Raw genomic sequence first — 18,959 nt, 5'->3', positions numbered from 1 at the left:
ATTTTAACAACTGACTCCTGCCAGCTGGTGGAGCCAGCTCCAGCCGCCCACTGCAGCCGACACCCAGCACCCAGCACAGGTTTGCTGAACGAGTGAATGAATGAATGAATGAATGAATGAAAGGAATTAATCCCACAGAAATAGCCCCCCCCCACCTGTGCCTTTCCATGGCACACTCTCATCTGTCCGTTGCAGATTTTTTAAAAAACAAAACTATGATGTTTTCACTGAGCAAAATGTAACCAGCGTGAAGGAATATTCCTTGGGTACAACTCTCCCACTTTTTCCTGTGTTAAAACATCCTCTTCTTGCCTGTAATTAAAGCTTTGCAGACTGTGAGTAGTGACTCATTTGTGGTTCATGAGATCAATTTAGAAGGTCATGATAAACATCTTTTAAATTGAGTTGAGGAGAAGAAAAATTTCAGAGTATCAGAATTTGTCTTGGGCTGTCAGGAAGTATTGTTTTGGGAAGCTTCGGTTGTGATCATGTGTTCATCTTGACTTGTGATGTAAGGTGACCTTTTAGAGTCCAGAAAGCTTGAAAACCATTGAGATTGAAAGCAATGCTTTTAAATAATAATAATAATAATAATAATAATAATAATAATTTTTATTTTTTTTTGTTTTTTTTTAATTTTATTTTTTAAAGCCATTTTAGGTTTGCAAAAAAAATTGGGTGAAAAGTACAGATTGCCCCATAAAATCCCTCCTCCTCTCACAGACACAGCCTCCCTGTGATTAACATCTCCCTCCAGAGTCCATGTATTACAATCGAACCTGCAATGACACATCTTTATTACCCAAAGTACGTAGTTTGCATTACAGTTCACTCTTGGTGCTGCACATTCTATGGCTTTGGACAAATGCATGACATACACCCATCTGCATCATACCATACAGGATAGTTTCTGCCCTAAAAAGCCTCCGTGCTCTGCTTTTCAGCCCTGCATAATATTCCACTGCCTGGATGTACCACAGTTTACATAGCCACTCACCTACTGAACAACATCTTGGTTGTTTCCAAGTTTGGGTAATTACAAATAAAGCTGTCATAAACATCAGCGCAAGGTTTGGTGGGGACCTCCTTCGGGTGAACACCAAGGAGTGCCATTGCCGGATCATCCCGTAGGAGCGGGTTTAGTTGTGTTAGAAACTACAAACTACCAGCCACTCTGGAAAACAGTGCGGAGGTCCCTCAGGAAGTTAAAAATAGAGCTATCCTATGACCCAGCTATCACACTATTGGGTATTTACCCCAAAGACACAGATGTAGTGAAAGGGCAGGACACCTGTCCCCACAGTGTTCACAGCAGCAACGTCCACAATAGCCAAACTGCAGAAGGAGCCACAATGTCTGTCAACAGATGATGCATAAGGAAGATGGGGGTCTACGTATACACTGGAATATTAGCCATCAGAAAGGACGAATGGTGGGTACCATTTGCTCCGACGTGGATGGAACTGGAGGGTGTTAAGTGAAATAAGCCAACAGAGAAGGGCAATCATCATATGGTTTCACTCATATGTGGAAACTAAGAAATAGTGAAAGGGATTATAAGGGAAAGGAGGGACACTGAGTGGGGAAAAATTAGAGAGGGAGGCAAACCATGAGTGACTCCTAACTCTGGGAAACAAAAAGTTGCAGAAGGGGAGGTGGGTGGGGGGTTGGGGTGACTGGGTGATGGGCACTGAGGAGGGCATGTGAGGGGATGAGCACTGGGTGTTATACTATATGTTGGCAAATTGAATTCAAACAAAAAATTTTAAAAAATAAGTAAGGATGCAATTAAAAGTGCATTTGCACCTCACTAAGTCACTTCAGTTGTATACAGTTACCCTGTGAGATGATTTTTGGAAACAAAGTCATTTTTATTTTTTTAATTTATTTTTTTTTAATTTTATTTATTTATGATAGGCACACAGTGAGAGAGAGAGAGAGAGGCAGAGACATAGGCAGAGGGAGAAGCAGGCTCCATGCACTGGGAGCCCGAAGTGGGATTCAATCCCGGGTCTCCAGGATCGCGCCCTGGGCCAAAGGCAGGTGCTAAACCGCTGCGCCACTCAGGGATCCCCAAAGTCATTTTTAAACAAAGAAAACATACTTAAAACATATCTGATGTATAGTATGCACTGAATAAATATTTGTAGAATAATTAAAAAACAAAACAAAACAAAACAAAAGTGGCTGTTACCATTTTGCATTCCTGCCAGTGATGAATGAGTTTCTGGTGCTCCACATCCTCACCAGCATTTGGTGATGTCAGGTGTTTTGGATTTTGACCATTCTAATAGTATCTCGGACTGACCTTTCCCTGATGACGTATGATGTTGAACATCTTTCTACATGGTTATTTGCCATCTGCATATTTTCTTTGCTGAGATGTCTGTTCAGGTCTTTGCCCGTTTTTTTTTTTTAATTTAATTTTTTTTTTATCATACAGCAATGCTTTTTCATCTAGTAGATTTGTTTTGTTGTCCATGTCCTTACTTGCAAATTTTTTCAAAGGCAAGAACAGTGCATCAGACTTTATATTTTTGTTGCACACCTTACCAGTTTCTCAAACAAAACAAAACAAAACAAAACAACCAAAGTCTTAAAAAAAAAACAACCCAGCTTTCCCAAGACCCAGGGACCAAACGGTTAAGTCCACGGAGCTCTGAGAGATGAGAGATGATGATGATAGATAGATAGATAGATAGATAGATAGATAGATAGATAGATCATAGAATAGGAAGGTGTCTGGCTTGGGGGCCGGGGAATTTCCTGTTCTGGTCTACCCCCTCCCCCCACCCCACCCCCACAATGTCTCTAGTTATAAATGTTCATCCCAGAGTTGTGGGACCTTTTTCAATCTAGCTGCCCCCACCTGGTGACAGCATGAGCAGGGCAGGGAGCATCATGGGGCTGATGCTTGCAGTTCTGATGCTCCCTCTGTGCAGGGGACAGCCCCTAGCAGGCCCTTAAGAAGGGAGGTAAGGGTTGGGGGAGGACTGGTGATAAAGCCAGACCCAGGCCATGGGTGGAGTCACATGTCCTGCCAAGAAACCTCTCTAGGTTGTAGCTGGCTGAACAAACGACATCGTAAATCACTTTCCGTTTGCTGCCTGGAGGCTTGCACTAGACACTTCTTTCTGCATGAGTTCGTTCCACCTGCAGCACAGCTGTGTGGGCCTGTATGCGTGTGCTCCCATGACGGGGAGCAGAGAAGCGTGGTGGTGCTGCACTGAGGCTCGTTTTCCAGAGAGAAACGGCTCCAGAAAAGAGAGATCACTTGGACAGGGTCACAGGGCCGGGAGGTCCCAGCCGTGGCTGGAATCTGCGCACTGGGTGGTCATCTACAGGTAACCACTGTGCCCGGCTCCCCTCCAAAGACCTCATGACAGCCCTGGGGTGGTAAGAATGATACTAAAGTGGCTGCCCCCTGTGGGGCACCTCTGTGAGCCGAGCTCCCCCTGGGTGCTGAGCGTGCCTGAGATAGGTCGTCTTCAGATGCTGTGTCTACTGTTACGTCCACTGGAAATTGAGGCACAGAGACGGACGATCACCCTGGAAAGAGCAGACACGGAGCATTGCTGAACCTTGAGCCCCTGAGCAGATGCTCAGGGAGGGGAGAGCGAGCTTCTGTGCCGGGGTTTGTACTGGGCACTGGGGTGACTACAGCAGCCTCAAAGCCTCAGGGAAAGGAAGTCAAGCCGGGCGCATGACTGGGAAAGAGTTGTGGAGCAGGAGGCGGGTGACTCGGTTGGGGTGGTCGGGGAGGGCTGCTCGCAGGAGGGGGTTTGGCTGCGACCTGAGGGCCAAGGAAGAGCCAGGCTCGCAAAGTCCTCGGCGAAGGGTGTTTCAGGCGGAGGGAATAGCAAACACAAAGGCCTCAAGATGGGAGCAAGTTAGGTGTGTTTGAGGAACTGAGAAAAGGAAGTGAGAAGAGAAGGCAGAGAGGGAGGGGAGAGGCTGGGGAGAGGGAGGAGACAGGGCCTCCGGGCAGCCCCAGGAGCCTCTGCAGTGGAGGGAGGGATGTGGGTCGTGGTCTCCAAGGTTCACTGTCAACTTCTCCTCCAGGCTCTTCCTTTTCTCCACTGGGGCTACTTCCCCTGCAATAGCTGCGGTCCTGACCCCAGCTCCCCCCTTTACCACCAGGCTCACGGGCTCCTTCTGAGCAGGAAGACGGGGCTTCGGCGTGCAGGCCCTGCCTATCAGCATTCATTCATTCATTCCTCCTTCCACTCACCCATTGCGCGTGGATTTGCCACAGGTCTTTTGCTTTTGTAGGTCCCTCTGCCTGGAACATTGTCTTTTATCCCTCAGGGCTCTGCTTCCAATGGCACCTCTTCCAAGATGCCTTCCCTGACCACTCCCAGCTAGTTTAGCCCCTTATCACCCATTAGCAACTATACTTCCCTTTCGGGATACAACAGGATAGGTTGGTGCTCCCAGGGGCTCTCTGTCTGTATGTAAGAGATCTATGTCCCATCCTTCCCTTCTCTGCCTGCGTAATTTGTTTGTGGCAACCCCATTCCCTAACTCCGGGAATGAGCCCATCATCCGGGTAAAGCCAATGAGAGGCAGCTGCAGGACTCTGCTGGCGCTATTGGGAGCTAAGATTTGTTCCACCGTGATTGCTTAGCCGCTAGGCTGCAAGGTTGGAACTGCTGGGGAAGGAGAGGACCTGCCTGAAGATGAAATCCAGATGGAAGGAAGGAAAGGTAAAAGAAGGAGAGATGCACAGTCCCGAGTGAACTGTCTGAGCACCTGGATTCAGCCAAACCTGAAATCCAAACTCCCCCTGGACTTTTCCATTACAAGAACCAATAAGTTCCCTTTGTGCTTAAGCTGGTCTAGGTTTCCTAGCAGTAGATGGACTACTTGATAACAAAGCCTTGAAGCTGGGCCTCGGTCAAGCTCAGGTACTTTCCCCTTGAGGGACGTGGGCAGGCACTTCCCTCATTCAGAAGCCACGCCCCCATCTCAGGCTCTTTTTCTCCGAGGCCTTAGGGTTTGGGCCTCGCTCAACCTGAAGCAAAAAAAAGCAGAATCAGGAGCCTGCAGCCAGAGGTGGGGTGACTGCAGAAGCAGCCATGCAACCAGCAGTAGGAACTGAGAATCTGCATTGTTCATAAGCAAATCCCTTTTCCTTCCCTCTTCTTGGTAGGCTGTGCCTGGATTTTATTAGCTTGTTTATCAGCTTCGTCCATGTGTTCAGGGAAAGCATCTAAGGCCCTCATAGTTCTCTAGTGTCCTGAGCGGTGACTGGTTCTAGAAGCTCTGACTAACCACTTCCCAGCAGACTTACTCCCCTACATGGGAGGATAAATCTGCTGGGAAGTGGTTAGTAGAAATTTCTGAGGATAAAAATGGTTTTGCTCTTAAAAAGTAATGCAAGGGAGAGAAATTTGCCTTTTCTGACTCCCGCAGGAAGTACGGCCACATGAGGAGGCACTAATTGGCCTAGGATTCGACTTCCTCAAACTCTTCATCTGAAGCAGAATCATGACAGACTGTGTCTGGCTTTCCCCTCTATCCGTGCGGGAGAAAGTGGGTGCTAATCACACTCTTCTGGTTTAACAAAGAAGAGATTCGTAAATATTTAGCCTTTTCAGAATGTTTCATGTCGATTTAAGTATTATTCCCAGGGCAATAAATTATTAAGACAGACAGATCAGAATGACAGATTTTGGAAGGTTGGAGCTTGCTTTCCCAAGACATATCAATCTCTGAAGTCCCTATGGCCTACAAAGAATATTTGCAGGAGTTTGATGATGCTGAGGAGTGTCTGATTTTCTGCAGCTGCAAAGAAAGATCATTTTTGTACTTATCTCTCTGCAATTTCTTCTACCGGCACTTAGAAGAGCCTATAAGTACCGAGAGCAAAATCAGAGAGGTCACTTAAAATATGGGGGGGGGATGGGCAGAGGAGGATTTTAGCAAAAGGAACCATAAGGTTATAATGTTTTGCATCTGTAGGAAATGATGGCCGGAGCTGCGGCAGCCATTAGCCACCCTGAGGGATGACACTGCTCACATGCCAAGAAATCTTAGTCCACTAGAACACCATTGAACAGTTGATGCACTGACCATGACCTCCCCATCTTGGTGAGATTTGTTGTTTTGTAAAATAATAAAGGCCTTTGTTTTTTTAGATATTTGGAATCTCTTTTTCCCTTACTTGCAGCCCTTGCAACCAACAGTGACCTTCGGGATTGATACCCCCAGGGTGGCACAGGAACTTCAACAGCCTGGCCCATGCCGTGCTTAGGCTACTGCGCTCACCAGGCATGGATGGTCCTGTCCATCAGCTGGAGGGGCCCCTCATTCCCTCCAGGCCCAGTCACTGCTGGCATCATAGTGCTGATTATGGTTCCCGCATTCTTCAGAAGGGCACAGTAATTATTATTTTTTTAAACTCTAGCCACCAACTCATACAATTTAGCTAAGGTCACTCCCAGAACATACATGTCACCAACCCTGATAATTTAACAGTGAAGGTATAAAAATATCAGAACCATGATCGCCTTTGGGAATGGGGCGAGGATTACCCAGTGGGGTAACTTTGAGGGGTGATGGAAGTGTTCTTTCCTTGAGGGGTTCGTAGGACACACGTGTGCCAGTCAAAACTCAGCAACTGCTGAGTTTAAGGTTTAAGAGAAGCACATTCCATCGTATGCAAATTTTACCTCGGAAAAAGAACGGGGGACATTGAATTCCAATTAGTGACGTGCATGCTGAAATATTTAGGAGGTACTTGTGCTGATTCAAGATACTTCACTTGAATCAACAAAGAGATCACATGTTTTGATGAATGAATAGAGGACGGCCTGAGGGGTATGTAATAAAGCAAATGGAGAAAAATGTTGATTGTAGAATCTAGATGATGGGGGCGCCTGGGGGGCTCAGTCGGTGAAGGTGAAGCGTCTGACTCCTGATTTCTGCTCAGGTCATGATCTCAGGGTCCCAGCTCTGCACTCAGCGGGGAGTCTGCTTGTCCCTCTCCCTCCCACTGTGTCCCTCCCTCCGCACTGTCCCTGTCTCTCTCTCAAATAAATAAATAAAATCTTAAAAAAAAAAAAGAAAGAAAGAAAGAAAAAGTTCTCCTAATTCAAAGTTGGTGGGGGAAAGCCTACGGAGAGTCAGGGAGTCGGGTCCTCTGCTGTGGCAGGTCCTCAAAATCACGGTGGCTCCAACCCGGCGGATGTCTGGATCTTTCTCAGCGCCAGCCAGCTGGGCTGCCACCCGAGCTGTGGTCGGTCCTCAGAGGCTCACAGCCGCCAGGCCCACAGGCCTAGGCCAAGGGGGTGGGGGGAAGGCCAGAGGGAGACATGGAGATCTGTGACTGAGAGTACAAAGCTAACTAATAGAGAAACCAAAAGTGATGATAGTGATAATCGTAACAACAGCAAGAGCCAACACGTGCCCCTCCCATGACGGCCAAGGCCCAGCTCCAAGGCCTCCACGGGAATTAATCCACTTGTTCCTCACAACCTTACGGGGTGGGTACTGCTGTTCTCCTTTAAGGACGGACGGACGTGGAAGCTGAGGCCAAGGAGGAGGAGCCATGTCATTATATCAGGAGGGGTTTGGTGTGAATCTGATTCCATCCAATTCCACCCCCACCCTCCACACTCCCCGCATCGGGGCGGCGGGAAGTCACCAACCAAAGGTTTTGCTGGTAGCACTGATGAGTCAAAACCCAGAGGCATAAACATCTTGTTAAGAGATGGAGAGATTGTGATGGAAGAGTGGTCGCCTCCGGAGGGAGGAAGTGGTGGAGGCGACACACGGGGTAGCAGGGCACCGCGGCCACAGCAGCACCCACGCGATCTGGAAAGGAGGGCCGAGGCATGAACCTGGGAGCCTGGCAGGCTCCGCTCCTGAGACCTCAAGCGTCATTCAGGCGAGCAGGTGCAGCCGGTGTTGATACCTGGGGTGCGGGTCAGCGACATCCGAGCCGCTGGCGGAGGTTTGGAGGCTGCAGGTGGAGCCTGAGGCCAGGAGTGGCTCCCGCACGAGTGCGGGACACCCACAGGGGCCTCCCCGGGGTCAGGCCAGGTCCCCGAGGCCTCGGCCGAAGATGGTAGCGCCGGGCAGACCTTCCGAGGCCTGTGCTCCGGGCCAGGCGCTGTTCTAAGTGTTACCGGACAGAAAACTGGTTCCAAACTCAGGTCTTGGGGTGTTTGCCGCCCGAAAATCAATACTCGACAGGCAAGTGATGGTGAGAAAGGAAAAGTTGCTTTATTCAGGGAGCTGACAACCTGGGAAGAGGGGGGACTAATGTCTCCAAACCATCTCCCCCCCCTTCCAGGGGGAGCTGGAGGGTTTTAATGGGGACAGCATGGGCATGGGGAGGAGGCCTGCGTGCCGGAGAAGCAGGGGCCCCGGGCGGGGAGCCCTGTGTCCACACGGCCCTGAACAGACTTGCTGGCACCCACGGAGGCTGTTTCGAATGCGGTCGGGCCTTATCTCCGGGGAAAGTCTGGCCTTTCGCTTCCCAAGGCCAGGGGTCTGCAAATCTTGAGGAAAGCTGGTTCTGCTACAGAGTGAGGGGCTTCGGTCCCCAGCAGGGGGTGCATAAGCCTGAAGCAAGTTACCCCTTAAGACCTGTTTCTTAAGCACTCCATGGGATCAGCTCGCTCCATCCTCCCAATGCCAAGGACCAGGAGGGGACACGACGCACAGCACAGAGATCCCATGAAAGGCCACTGCGAAGCAGCGCCCCCAAAGGATCCCTGCAGAGCAACGCTAAGTCCAACGTCAGACTCCCGCCCCCCCCCCCCCCCCCCCCCGCCCGCCCCAGGGGGGACAGTTACTTGACTCATCTCTGGAGCCCTCGCTTCAATCTCAGCCACAGAAGCCACAGGGTCTGCACAGAAGTGCTGAGAGCCTCAGTGGCAGGCGGGACACAGCCGGGAGGAGACACCGCACTCGCCTCGATCTGCAGAATGGAGATAATTAGGGCATTTATTCGAGAATCCACTGAGGCTGGTGAGACTCCGTGTGCGGGGAACTCAGGGCCCCCCTGACCCTCTCTGATGCCAGCTCTTGTGAACTGTGATTATCGCCTTGGTGGAAGGAGATGAAGGAAGGGGGAAGAATGCGGGAAAGAGAGACAAGAAAAAAGGAAACATTTTCACATTCAAGAGGAAGGAAGGGAGTGAGGGTGGAAGGGGGGAGGAGAAGGAGAAACGTGAAGCAGGTGGAAGGAGCCCAGAGATTTCCAAACAGCTGGAAAAAGAGCTTTGTCCTTAATGGCAGGGTCCCGGCCACACAGCCGAGGCGGTGTGCCGAGTGGGTTAAGAGGCCTCATGGATCCATTTCCACTCCAGCCGAGGTGATGAGCAACTGCCCTTCCCCCTCTGAGACTCAGTTTCCCCCTGCCCACAGGTTGCCATGAGAACCTGAGGAGCCCACAGAGCAGAGCATGCTCGCTGTCTTTGTTAAGGGGCGGGCAGCTGCTCACGGGATGTCATTACATTTACCCAGTTCTCAGTTGGCTGACAAATCAAAGGGATATAAATAGCCATGTTTGGTTTCTCATAAATGCATTAAAAATGACTTGGCATCTTGCCCGGGCTCCCTGTCAGGGCGGTGGGCAAGGATTGCTTGGCAGAGACCTAAGGGCGTCAAGGTCAGGGGCTCAGAAGGGACTCCAGCTGCCCAGTGGCACCAGGTGTCGTCTGTGCGAGCCCACGCCCTCCTTGGCACGGCCCCACGCCGCCACTCTGGGCCCTGGCAAGGCCCGCCGGGTGACTCAGGGCCGGCCCCTGCTTGTTTGCCTGGACTCAGCCCTCTGGCCGAGCCTGCATTAGGTCAGTCTGTTCACAAGTGGGTTCTGGGAAGGCTGTGCCAGGCGGCGGGTGGAGGGGAGAGCAGCGAGAGGCAGACGCGGCGAGGGGAAGACTGGGCTGTCCTCCGGCCTCCCTCCATCTCGCTGCTTGACGTTCTTGGAGGCTGACCTCACCCCTGGCTCAGGAGGGGGGTGCCCTGGGGGCAGAAGGTACAGATTCTGGATTCTACTGTCTGGGTTCGTTCCTAGCTGTCCCACATGTGACTCTATCAGTGCCTCAGTCTCCCCATCTGCAAAATGGACATAATAGCAGTGCTTACCCCACAGGGTTCCTGGAAGGCTTAAATAATTAAATGGATGTTATTATTACTATTACCATTATCATGATATCCTGATGCCCCAGGCACAGGGTATCTGCTCCCACTAGGGCTTGCTATTATTACTGCTTTTCTGTGAAGTAGTTAAGAGCAAAGGACTCTGGGGCGGCCTGGTTGAGTTCAGCTTCCAGCCTCACCCCCTATTACCTGTTTACCCTTAAACATGGATCTTAATCTCTCTGGGCCTCAGTTTCCTCATCTGTAAAATAGGGATGGCGATTACTTATACCTCATAGGGTCTCATGAGGCCTACGTAAGTTAACACTTGCCAAGTGCTTCGAACTGGGCCTGGCATACAGCGAGCACTCCATCGTTGTTCCTGTCGGCACGGGAGGTGTGCCCTCTTTCCACTGAGGCGGCTAGGCTGCAGTGATGGAATCCCGGAGCCGCCCCCATCTCTTGGGAAGCATCTGCTTGAAGATTAAGACAATGCAAAAAGAAGTGGAGTAGAGAGATGAAGAAAAACAACTTTGGAGGACACTGTATGAGGCACCTGGATCTAACTGTGCCTGAAGCAGAAGCTACTCTTGGACTTCTCTGTTCCAAGAGCCAATACACTTCTTGTTAGTTAAACAACTTTGCCTGGATTTCTGTTGCTTGCAGCCAAATGTGTTCTGGCCAATACAGAAGGCTCTTGGGGGCTCTAATAACAGATAGGGAGGGGCGCCTGGGTGGCTCCGTGGTTGAGCATCTGCCTTCGGCTCAGGGTATGATCCTGGGGTCCTGGGATCGAGTCCCACATCAGGTCCCCGCAGGGAGCCTGCTTTTCCCTCTGCCTATGTCTCTGCCTCTCTGTGTGTCTCTCATGAATAAATAAATAAAATCCTAAAAAAAAAAAAAAAAAACAGGGAAGACATATGAGGAGATGGGCAAGGAACAGAAGTGATACAGCTCTAGAAGAGCTAGCACCCTCCTAACTCTGGGTTAGAGTCCCAGCTGTGCTCCTTATGGCCTGTGGTGAAGTGATTCCAGAAAGGATGCAGTCTTTCATGCCTCCCCATGTACATTCTCACAATGTGACTTTGCTACTCTTCCCACCAAGACATGAGTCTATGTCCCCACCCTTTGAATCTGGGCTGACCTTGTGATTTGCTTTGATCACAAAGAAAGCGATACTGTGTTCATTCCAAGCTTAGGCTTCAAGAAGTTCACGCAGCTTCTGCTCGCTCCCTTGGCCCTTTGCCAGGACCTCACAAATATGTCCAGGCTAGCCTAGGAGACTCACAGCTCTGCAGCCACTGCCACCCAGCCCCCGGAAGCAGAGCCGTCTAGCCGCTCCGAGCTGACCACAGACGCATGAATGAGCCTGGCCAAGACCTGAAGAACTACCCAGCTGAGCCCAGCCCAGGTTACCAACCTACAGAACGGAGAGATAGGGATCCTTGGGTGGCACAGCGGTTTGGCGCCTGCCTTTGGCCCAGGGTGCGATCCTGGAGACCCGGGATCGAATCCCACAACGGGCTCCCGGTGCATGGAGCCTGCTTCTCCCTCTGCCTGTGTCTCTCTCTCTCTCGCTCTCTCTGTGACTATCATAAATAAAAAAAATTTAAAAAAATTAAAAAAAAAAAAGAACGGAGAGATAACTAAGGCATTGTTGCATCAAACCACTGCACTTTGGGTAGTTTCTTACGTGACAGTAGATAACAGATACACCTTGTTTACACCAGCCTTGTCCAGGCGACACCCCCAAACCTAACACTGAAGTCACATGGCCAGCCAAGGCCACTCTGCTCCAGTCACCAGTCAGGCGCTGCCTCTCTGAGTCTGGGGCTCAAGAGGCCTTGCAGCTTCTGTTGGCTCTCCTGGATCCCTGCCACCACCTTGTGGACAAGCCTGGCTGGAAGATGAGAGATCACACGACCAGCCCAGCTGCCCCAGAGAATGGCACCTGCTCCAGCCTAGCACACGGAAGACACCTCAGCCCAGATGGGAGAGCCAAACCCAACCTACTGTCCATCGCAGAAGCATCCCATCACCTCTAGACTCATAAGCAATCATAGATTCTTACTATTTCTAAATCCCTGACTTGGGAGGATGTTTTATTTTGCCGCCATAATTGATACACCAAGTTTGTATCAATAGGCAGGTAGATTTCCCATGGTAGACCTCATTGTCCTGTGAAAAATAAAAATCGCCTGGGATGGGTCATGAGGATGCCGTGAGCTCATGATCGTTTTGGTGTGGGGCCTGGCAGAGAGTGAGCGTGCAGTTAATGGAAGCTGTTTTAAAAAGAGGTAAAATAGAAGACAAAGAGACAACTGACCACCTCCCCTCTCTCTTTGAATCTCTCTGCTTTATCTGGCCAGCAGTGAATCATTCCAGAGATGACCAATGGCCCATAGATTCCTAAGCCTTTTATCCCTTAGTGTCACCAACACAGAAACATTCCTTCTCAGAAGTAGGGCTGAAACCATTGACTAGAGGTGTGCCTGGCCCACTGAGGCCATCCTGTCCAGGAAACGTCCAAGTTCTGGACTCAGACCTGGGTTCTGACCAATCTCTTCCATTTACCTGCCATGTGACATTGAGCAACCCATGCAACCCTTCTGAGCTTCCATTTCGTCCCTGTAAACTAGTACCTATCTCTGAGGATCATTACTCATTCCTTTCTTCCTTCAGTCAGTGGACATACATTTATTCTAGCTGTTTCTAGAGGGGGAGATACAGTGGAGAAACAACAAGCCTTTTATACTTTAGTGTCACCAACACCAAAAATATCCCTGACCTCAGAGAGCCCTCAGTTCAGTGGGTAAAGAAAAATATTAACCCACCAGTGACAAAAGCAAGTGAAAAAATCACAAAAGTGACAAGTGTTTTGGAAGGAGGGGGTATCAGTTAGGACAAGTTGGGTTATGCTGTGGGAACTGACGTCCCCCAAGCCTTATAGCTTAGGATAAGAAGTGTTTATTTCTTATATATGTGCCCTGTCTGTTGTGGGTCAGCTGGAACTCTGCTCAAACCACAATATTTAGTCTCAAGTACTGTGAGTTCTGCACAGAGGAAAGAGGACCCAAGAGCATCTTGCTCTGGAATCAAGTGCTCTAGCTTGGAAGTGCCTTGGATTACATCTGCCCACATCTTCTGGGCCAGGGCTGGTTGCATGGCTCCACCCACCCATAAGGAGGCCAAGTAGCACCAACCTACCCTGTTGGAAGACGGGCAGCCAGGGAGATTTGGTGAACAGCACAATGACCATTCTGAAAATGTGAATGTGGTGGGGAGGCTTCCATGAGGCGATAATGCCTGAACAGCTGAGGTCTGAACAATACAAGGAGTTGACTAAGAGGAGGAGGCAGGGGAGGTTTTCCTAGAAGGAGGGCACCACGTGGGGAGGAAGGTAAAAAGTAGGGGTGACTTGAAGGCAGCCAGTTTGGCTGGAGCCAGAGATGCTGTGGCATACTGTGTGAGGAGAGAAGAGAGTGTGTGGCAGCCTGTTGGTGCAGGCCCTGTAGGCCAGGAAGATAGTTGGTCTGATTCTAGGAGCAAGGAATAGCCATTGCTGGGGCTTTAGGCAGATGTAGGGTCTCCTGGATTTGCCTGAGCATTGAGGGAGAGCACGGCCACGGACTCTCATGAAAGCCATTGAAAGGCGCCCTGAGCTGCTTATTGCTAAAAGCTGTGGATCCTCCAAAACTCTGGGCCTCATAAGACTATGGCAGATTCAAAGCTTTATTTTTACCTAAATTTGAGAAGAGATGATCTTTTTAATGTGTGAACAAAAATAATGAGGAGCATATGCAAGTTCTGGGAATTGGGAAATGTCAATTTAAATATTCCCCTCGGGTCAACAAATTAGTATAAGGAATCAGAATTACAGATTTTTTTAGAGGTTACAATTGCTTCAGAGGACATGACCACAATCTCTGACGCCTGGATTGGGGCAATAATTGGTCAGATGCTCACCAATTCACCTCCTCCTCCTCCTCGGGTACGCAGAAGGCCACATATCCAAGCTTCCTTTGTAGTCAAGTAGCAGCTACGTGACTAGGTTCTGGCCGATGAAATGTAGACAAAATAAATGACACTTCTGAGCCTGGCCCTAACCCCCATATCTGAGTCCATGTTCTTCTGGTCCATTCTGTGGTGACCTTGGAAACCACACTTCAGACGGCAGCCTGTACCCTCTGAGTCACTGCTTGGAGGAAAGCCCTGAGCTGTATCTGATCATGATATGAGCGAGAAATAAGACTTTGTGTTTCTTCTGTGGTTTATTCATTACTGTTGCAAAGCCTATCCCACTCTGACTTATAAAATGACTTACAGGACTCCTCTAATAGAAATAATATTTGCAAAGGCCATTTCATGATGTCGAAAGTGTCTATATTCAGGATTAGCGGGTGGGGTTGTGTAGGTTAGCATTAGGCAAAGTGGCCAGCCAAGGAGCAAGTAGGGACCCACTCCACGCCCTACTCACCTAGCCGGTACCCTGATTAGGAGGCTGTGTCCGTGTGAAGGAAGCCCGCTTTAAATTGTACAGTAAGGTGACATAGTGGCACCTTAGTGGCAGCTTTGTCTGCATTTCTGCAGCGTCAGAAAAAAAAAAGGGAGGATTATTTTCTCCATTCTCCTTTCTTTCTGTAGGAGACGGGAGGGGCTACAGCAAGGCCAAGTGCTGGACTTGCCATTTATTAGTAATTATACTCTTTAAAAAGTAAGCCTAAGAATTTAAAAAATCACAGTGTAAAACACCTCACCAAAGAAGATCTACACCCGGCAAATAAACACATGAAAAGATGCTCCACATCAGATGCCATCAGAGAAATACAAGTTAGAACAATAATGAGTGGGCACCTGGGTGGCTCAGTCAGTGAAACGTCTGAGTCTTGGTTTCGGCTCAGGTCACCATCTCGGAGTCTGGACCGAGCCCTGTGTCGGGCTCCACGCCCAGCACGGACTCTGCTTGGATTCTCTCTCTCCTTCTCCTTCTGCCCCTCCTGTTGGCTTTCTCTCTCTCTCTCTCTCTCTTCTCTCTAAAATAAATAAATCTTTAAAAAATAAAAAAAAAATAAAACAATAATGAGATATCGCATCACACCTGTCAGAATGGCCAAAATCTGGACCAAAGACAACACCAAGTGCTGGCAAGGATGTGAAGCAACAGGAACTCTTATTTATTGCTGGTCGGAATGAAAAATGGTGCAGTGGTTTGGGATGAGAGTTTGTCAGTTTCTTACACATCCTCTTACCATACAACCCAGCAATTGCCCTCCTTGGTATTTATTTACCCAAAGGAGATGAAAACTTAGGTCCAAACAAAACCCTGCACGTATATGCTCATAGCAGCTTCCTCCATAAGTGGCAAAACTTGGAAACAACCAAGTTTGTCTGTGGTACAACCAGATGATGGAAGAGTATGCAGCGCTAAAAAAGAAATGAGCCAGCAAAAGCCATGAAAAGACAAGTGGAACCTTCCGTGCGTATGGCAAAGTGAGGGAAGCCAGTCTGAAAAGGTGACATCCTGCACGATTCCAACTCTAGGACATTCTGGAAAAGTCTGGAGACGGTGTAAAAATGAGTGGTTGCCAAGGGTTAGCTGGGAGATGGGAATGGATAGTAGGGCACAGAGGGCTTTTATGGGAGTGAAATCACCTTGTTTTTTTTTTTTTTAAGTTTTATTTATTTATTTATTTATTTATTTATTTATTTATTTATTAATTAATGAGAGACACACACAGAGAGAGAGAGAGATCGGCAGAGGGAGAAGCAGCCTCCACGCAGGGAGCCCGACGCGGGACTCGATCCCGGGTCTCCAGGATCAGGCCCTGGGCCTAAGGCGGCTCTAAACCGCTGTGCCACCCGGGCTGCCCACTGTTTTGTTTTGTTGTTGTTGTTAAAGATTTTTTACCTACTTGAAAGAGAGCCCGTTAGCTGGGGGAGGGGCCAGAGGGAGAGGGAGAAGCAGACTCTAGGCTGAGCAGGGAGCCCGACATGGGGGCTCGATCCTAGGATCTCGGGATCATGACCTGAACCGAAGGCAGACGCTTAACCGACTGAGCCACCCCGGGCCCTGTGAGGCAGCGAAGCGACTCTGATGCTGCAGTGCTGCCTGCGGTTCTCCAAGGCCGTGGGAGGTACGCGTCAAGAGTGAGCACTGATGTGGACCCCGGGCCCTGCGTGATAACGATGTGCCAGTGCTGGCTCATCAGCTGTGCGAGATGTACCCCTCGGGTGGGAGGTGTGGATGATGGGGACGCTGGGCCTTCACCAGATGTCGAGGGGGGAGGGAAAATCCACGAAATCACTGTGCCTTCCTCTCGATTTTGCTGTGAGCCTCGAACTGTTCTTAAAAAAAAAAAAAAAAAAAGAGGCAAAGTCTTAAAATTACAATATGACAAGGAAAAGGGCAAAATAGGGTGGTTAAAAATGGAATATGGGGCATGTTGTGCCTTACAGTGCACTCAGAGGTGTGGGGAAGAGGTGGCAAGGGCTGGCCTCACCCCTTCTCCTACGGGAGGATGGAAGCTTCTCGTGGTCCAGTGGCGAGGATGGAGAGTGGCCGCTACTCCCCACTCAGCCCTAGGGCTGCCTCCACCCCCCTTCCCTGTCAGGATCGCTACCTTGTCAGCATCAGCTTTTTATTTTATTTTGTTTTTAAAAATTTTATTTATTTATTCATGAGAGAGAGACAGAGACACAGGCAGAGGGAGAAGTAGATTCCCTGTAGGGAGCCCGATGCAGGACTCAATCCCGGGACCCCAGGATCATGACCCGAGCCAAAGGCAGATGCTCAACCACTGAGCCACCCGGGCTGCCCAGCATCAGCTTTTTAAAAGGGCATCCGATCAGGTGTCCCCACTGCTCAAAAGCCCCCCGTGGCTCCCATCTCGCTTCAGATAGAATCCAAAGCCCTCACCCTGGCCTACCGGGCCCTCACCATCGGGCTGTGCTCCCCTCCCTCATGTCCTCGCTGCCCAGTCCGCTCCGCCCGCAGGTAAACAAACACCCACTCCGGAGCCCTTGTGAACGCTGCCTCTGCCCAGAACCCCTCATGGCAGGCTGGACACAGCCCCCGAAGAGTCTGCTCCAAATCCCTCCCTGCCATCTAGGAAAATATTACTGTATATGGTGGCAGGGACTTTGCAGGTGTGATTAAGCTCAGGACCTTGGAATGGGGACGTTATTTTGGATTATGGGGGGGCCCCATAAAACCATAAAGGTCCACATAGGAGGGAAGCAAGAGAGTTGGAGTCGGAGAAGATGTGCCCCTGGCATCGTTGGCCAGAGTCACAGAGATTCGAAAATATTCCACTGCTGGCTTGGAAGATGGAGGGAATGTGGGGCACCCGGGTGGCTCAGCGGCAGAGCGTCTGCCTTCGGCCCAGGGCGTGATCCCGGGGTCCTGGGATCGAGTCCCGCATTGGGCTCCTTGCGAGGAGCCTGCTTCTCCCTCTGCCTGTGTCTCTGCCTCTTTCTCTGTCTCTCGTGAATAAATAAACAAAAATCTTAAAAAAAAATATGGAGGGAATGTTAAGAAGCTGGAGAGGCAAGCCAAGGATTCTTGCCCTCGAAACTCCGGAGGGATTCAGTCCATGATTTTAGACCCATTCAAGACCAAAATCAGACCCATTTTGGACTTGGACCTCCTGAACTGTAAAATTGGAAATCTGTGTTGTTTTAAAGCCAAATGACGTTTGCAGTCATTTGCAATAGCGGCCCTAGGAAACCACCCCCCGCCCCCCCACCCCGCTCCCCCCCAGACCTCTACTTGTCTGGCTCGTCCTTGTTGTTCAAGGCTCATCGGCAATGTCTTCTCTTGAGAGAAGCTGTCCTTGGCTTCTCTGGCTCAATAAATATTTATTGAAAGAATAATCGAAAACAGAAATGTACATGTGACCCTGATAAAGGTCGAAGCAGGAGCCCACAGGCTAACACCTGTGGGTTCATGTGTTTTGTTTGACTGAGGTTGTGTTTGAAAACTTTTCTTTTTTTTTTTTTTTTAAGATTTTATTTATTTATTCATGATAGTCACACAGAGAGAGACAGAGAGGCAGAGACACAGGCAGAAGGAGAAGCAGGCTCCATGCACTGGGAGCCCGATGTGGGATTCGATCCCGGGTCTCCAGGATCACGCCCTGGGCCAAAGGCAGGCGCCAAACCGCTGCGCCACCCAGGGATCCCTGAAAACTTTTCTGAGCCAATATTTATAAGTTGAAACAGTTTCACTCAGACATCTCGGTTTCCAGAAGCATTTGGAGGATCGAGGCCTGCATCCCCGAGCTCGGCGACACTCAGCTAGAATTTGCAGACGTGGCCCCCTAGCCCTTCCCCTTCCCAGTATAATAATTTGTATAACGGCCGCCGCCAGGCCTTCCCCTCTCATGTGTGGCTTCTGCTTGGCTCACACACGCCTGAGTTAGCAACCCCGGCATCTCAGCAAGGATTCCCCTGAAAGCAAATATATATATTTTAAAGATTTTATTTATTTATTTATTTTTAATTTTTATTTATTTATGATAGTCACAGAGAGAGAGAGAGAGAGAGAGAGAGAGAGGCAGAGACACAGGCAGAGGGAGAAGCAGGCTCCATGCACCGGGAGCCCGATGTGGGATTCGATCCCGGGTCTCCAGGATCGCGCCCTGGGCCAAAGGCAGGCGCCAAACCGCTGCGCCACCCAGGGATCCCAAGATTTTATTTATTTATTCATGAAAGGCAGAGGGAGAAGCAGGCTCCCTGCAGGAAGCCCAATGCAGGACTCGATCCCAGGACCCCAGGATCACCCCCTGAGCTGAAGGCAGACCCTTAACTGCTGAGCCACCCGGGTGACCCCGAAAGCAAATATTTAAATAGAAAGTATCAATACG

The 18,959-nt window shown here is 49.8% G+C and overlaps 1 long non-coding RNA gene across 1 annotated transcript; it reads left to right on the top strand.

Annotated features, from left to right (window-relative positions):
• Window positions 1-3,113: 3,113 nt before the first annotated feature.
• Window positions 3,114-6,138, top strand: LOC119870686. Its single transcript, XR_005353231.1, has 2 exons — window positions 3,114-3,344; window positions 5,965-6,138. It is a non-coding gene; the product is annotated as an uncharacterized LOC119870686 (long non-coding RNA).
• Window positions 6,139-18,959: the final 12,821 nt, after the last annotated feature.

The sequence above is a fragment of the Canis lupus genome, chromosome 1, assembly GCF_011100685.1.
Source record: "Canis lupus familiaris isolate Mischka breed German Shepherd chromosome 1, alternate assembly UU_Cfam_GSD_1.0, whole genome shotgun sequence".
Lineage (NCBI taxonomy): Eukaryota > Metazoa > Chordata > Mammalia > Carnivora > Canidae > Canis > Canis lupus.
The sequence above is the reverse complement of the archived record's forward strand: the minus strand, read 5'-3'. Positions and strand labels throughout refer to the sequence as shown.